Source organism: Argopecten irradians, chromosome 7 (assembly GCF_041381155.1).
Source record: "Argopecten irradians isolate NY chromosome 7, Ai_NY, whole genome shotgun sequence".
In the NCBI taxonomy this organism is placed as follows: Eukaryota; Metazoa; Mollusca; class Bivalvia; order Pectinida; family Pectinidae; genus Argopecten; species Argopecten irradians.
In genome coordinates this window covers 5,837,639-5,842,272 of record NC_091140.1, presented here as the reverse complement: position 1 = coordinate 5,842,272, position 4,634 = coordinate 5,837,639, and positions in this window count along the sequence as shown.

Here is a 4,634-nt window from a genome sequence, read left to right as displayed (position 1 = left end):
ACCGATAAGTAATCTACCCAAATAAAGACTATACAAGTAAGTAATATATTCACATGCAAATTTTAACAGTAATTAATCTGGTCACATAAATATTATGCAAGTTAGTAATCTATAAACATAAAGATTATACCAGTTAGCCTGTGAAATGACAATCCCTAAAACACAACTCGGATAAAGAACATATCTTATCTGTACCAAATATTTATGACTTGCGCATGTTTATTCCCTCTACTAAGTCAGCAGATGGAGCAAAATTGAATTTAGGAAGCATGTATTATACAGGCATTTACTATTTGACATATCATTATACCATTCCTAGTAATTATATAGACATTTAATGGGATCCAGCTGGTATAATACTTCTAGATACGGAAAATTGTCAAAACTTATATGATGTATGTATTTCTATTTACAAATCCCAATCCGTATTTACTCTTTTTTTTGTATACCCTTTTTACCCTATTTTTGGTAATTTGAATTGATAAAGTAAATTATAAAGGTAATACAATTATGGAACCAGATCCAGAGGCTCCGAAAGAATATACGTCTTTTGTCTTTCAGCCATGATGTCTGTCATACAAAATCAGAAACTTCCTGCTATTTCCTTGATATGCCTAACATTAAGAAACTTCCCAACACTATCTTTTCTATGTATGATACTCCATGTTTGTTTCTCTATCATTGCGCTTAATGTTACATGCTATCAGAGAGTAACTCAGCATGTTCTCAGGAAATAGCGCCTTGCATCAACGAGTAACTGTGCATGTTCTCCAATTCGAGATAACATTATCCCTAAAGTAATGTGCATAGCCTGTCGTACAATCAGACGAAGCTCAACATGAATTGTCTTGCAATTCAATGGAAATTTCATCATGGCAAAAACAAGCTATTGCAATTATATTTTAAAGTGCCTAATGTCTTGATCATTTTGATAATATGCATATCCGGAACTTGAAGCCAATATATGAGCAATTACTAAACTTACAATTGAAAATAATTGTTTTGATATTTTCAGATATTACGATTCATGTCGCAATTGATATGAATACAACATCAATGCACATACAACAGATAGATGCAAGTGTATGGATTTACTCAAAACATTTATATCTGTGACACAAGAAATAGATTTCTTATCGAAGCCGTTATGGTTAAGTTGTAAAGAGATAAAAACCTACGTATGCTATACTTCTATAGGGTATGGTACATCCTCCAGGTCCAGCGCGGTGTACTACGATGATGTAGCGGTACGTTGAGGTACCACGACTTGTGCTGATAACCTGGCGCAGTGTAGTAACACATGTTTCCTCCCCAGGATGATATATAGGAACAGTAATTGATGGTTCCAAATCGTCAGTGACTTGTCTCTATCGAATCAAACATCTCCTTTATCACGTACAGAATTTTATCAATCAATTCAAACAAAAAGTTTAAATTACATTTTCAAAATAGACAAATATCATTTCCTATATATCATCTGAATGCTACTAAGACTATCGATTCTTATATTACATCGTCTTTATTCAACACCTAAGAACATGAAAATGAAATAATACGACCAGATGTTTCGGAAGAGGAATCGTTATTTAAAGAAGAGATGTCAAATCAGGCCAAACGAAGCTGTTGGCTATCTCATCAAAAGGAAAACTAGGATCCAGAAAGCAAAAATATTAAACATCGTTGCTTGAGTAAAAGCATAATTTAATCATATCATATGATAAGTCGACGTGCCAAAAAATGTCACAACAAAAATCATAATTGGACCCAAAATCCTTTATGCCACCTTGTCGACAGATGACATAAGAGCAAGAGACAAAACAACGTCAGAAGCCTTACTAAAGTATTAGTTTGTGAGTAAAATCATCATATAAACATGAGACTAGATAATACGAGACAAGCAAGCAATGGGATTGTACGGATTATCGTCAGCGAAACATGTGTCACATTTCAATACGTCGTAAAAGTACAACAATCCTGAATTATAGCCACTGCTTTAACTTGCTGGCGGGAACACTCATCAGCTATCGTCTGCTCATCAGGCGGAGGAATCTCGAGGAATCCGTGGTATCTGTTGTGGCGAATGACCTTGACCTATACCTAGCTATAAGGACACGATTACGAACTGAAAAATGACATACCGGCTTTCATAAATAAACACATTGTACATCATTTCTGATCTCACTGCCAAGGGAAAATCCACATCTATCTCCACACCAAGAGAAGGCAATACAGTGGTATGTTTATTGTAGCCTAAAAGTTACCAATAGTTCCGGGTTTGTTTACAGTAAACTGGGCCACATCTGCTTTACGTTACCTTCTTAACTACAATGGGCGGGTCAAATTCTCCGAATCTGTAAATTTAGTCGTGTTTATTGAATTAAATACTTCTTTCCTGTCACAGGAATAAGCTCGTTATAGTCTGAAATAATTCAAGTCTGAATAATGGTTATTTTTTTAGATACGTAATGCAAACTATTAAGATATCTTTGTATGACTTCCTGAACATTTTCGTGAAATACGACCAGTTTCACGATTTCCGTTAGATATGCCAACTTCATGCCAACTTCTGTTGATTCGATTGATGAGGATCATTGGTAAGAATTTTGTGGATACTGTTGCTCTAATACATTTCTAATTACCAAGTTCCGCTGTCAAACAATGGTTCTGTTGTGACTCCTTTCATGGTTTAAAGCAACACTAGATATGTGTCACGTGTATTCTTTTGGAAACAGGGCCACAGAACTTATGATTACATTTTGTTAGGCCACTATAAAATAACGTAAATTCTATAATGTCATTTTGGTAAAGCATAGTAAATTTATTGAGGTACCTTTAGACTGAAGCTAATCTTGAAGCCAGAGCATTGCATGCTTTCTCTCTTTCTGTGGTTTCGGGGTAACGTCTGATTTACACCATACCATAATTTGTTAAACAATCACACCTCTTTGTGACAGGCGAATTGACCGGTGTCCCTATATAGTAATAGATAGGGGTTATACCTTACCTAGGAGTGAATGTCTAGAAACTTGCTGTGTTCTAATAGTTGTACAACATTTATAATGGGCATTTCAGATACTGAGGGATAAATGTATTGAAAATGGACGACACCCAAAAGATGTTACAAAGTATGAAAATTGATTGAGAGCAGGCGACCAATAATTAATGCGTCCACTGTGACTGGCCCAACATGCAATTTGTGGGGGGGAAAACCCCGTAAAACATGTCAATTTCACACTCTTGACGTGTAAATGTTTGAAGTTTAAAGAATCCTGAAAATAAAATTATAGTTTAAATATTATACAAACCATTAACGAACAACGACCACACTCTCATCGCGAACATTATTGATTGGACCATTATCATGATGAAAATCGTGCACTTTTCTGTAACAGCTTTTCAGAGTTTTCCACGTGTTTATGGAGGCCACGTAAAGATCTGAACGTCCGATATCAATATGATACCATTAGTGGGGGATTATATACAACAGTTACAACATTAATGAGGAACATTTAATCAAACAAGAACATCATCTGGCGTGGAAGGTCATGATCAGGATTGTAATGTGACAGTATCATCAAAGCCACATCCAGATTGTATCACGATTTGCACCACATCGCCCCGGGACACCCGGAGGTGATGTGGTAACGGCTGATAAGTATGATAAATGAGAGGCTGGTAAATAACATGGACATTATATACTCTATCGCGACATCGTGAATCACCCACAGCATTCAATCATTCACTTACATGTAAACCCTTGTTTGTAGATGAAGAAGTGAATTCAAAGTTTTTTCTCCCTCGCAGAGTTCGTAATTTAAATGATACCTATGTGACTCAGAAGAGTGTATGATGCTATCAATGTCATGAAATCGGAAAAAAATGTTGAAAATGACAAAATAATATAGAAAAAAATCTACACTGTATCTATCAACGGCATTCCAATGGCTCAAGTAGGAATGGCAGTCTGTAAAACCCAAGTACAGACAATGTATTTATACAAAGGAAGGACCACGTTGGTCTGGAATTTCAATTTGTCTGGTTACTTTTAGAAAATATGTATAGACGGATATATGATATGAGGCAGCTGTATCAATTAGTTGTTTTTCTTGCTTCGTTCAATATTAAAAAAAAAGAAATACAGTACAAAAGTAATCAGTAATAAATAAAGAATGGAAACTGGAAAAATCAATAGCAAATAGCCTTTGAAAAATTACTTTCAATGCCAATGCAATACTTTTATGCGATAACGAATTATATATGAATACATTATCTGTTTACAAGTACATCAGCCTCTCTCAACAATATGTTTTAAAGATTAAAAACAGCTACAACCCTATCTTGTAATCGAAATCGCCAGTTTCAATCTCTCAAGACTGTTGTCACCAATAATTGTTCTATTTCAGTGGGTATTGAATAAACAACACGAGTATCACCAGTATCAGTTTATATGACTACTGTGCAGGTTTCCTGTCCGCGAAGGTCTGTAATTAGGAAATGGATCAAATGACTTGAGTAATCATCTGAAAATTGAAAAGCACAACCTGCTGCCTATAACTGTAGCTAACGACAAGCCAAGCAGATATCCAATCATCCTTCTGACTCAATGCCGTGTACCATTTACAAGTGTTTATCTC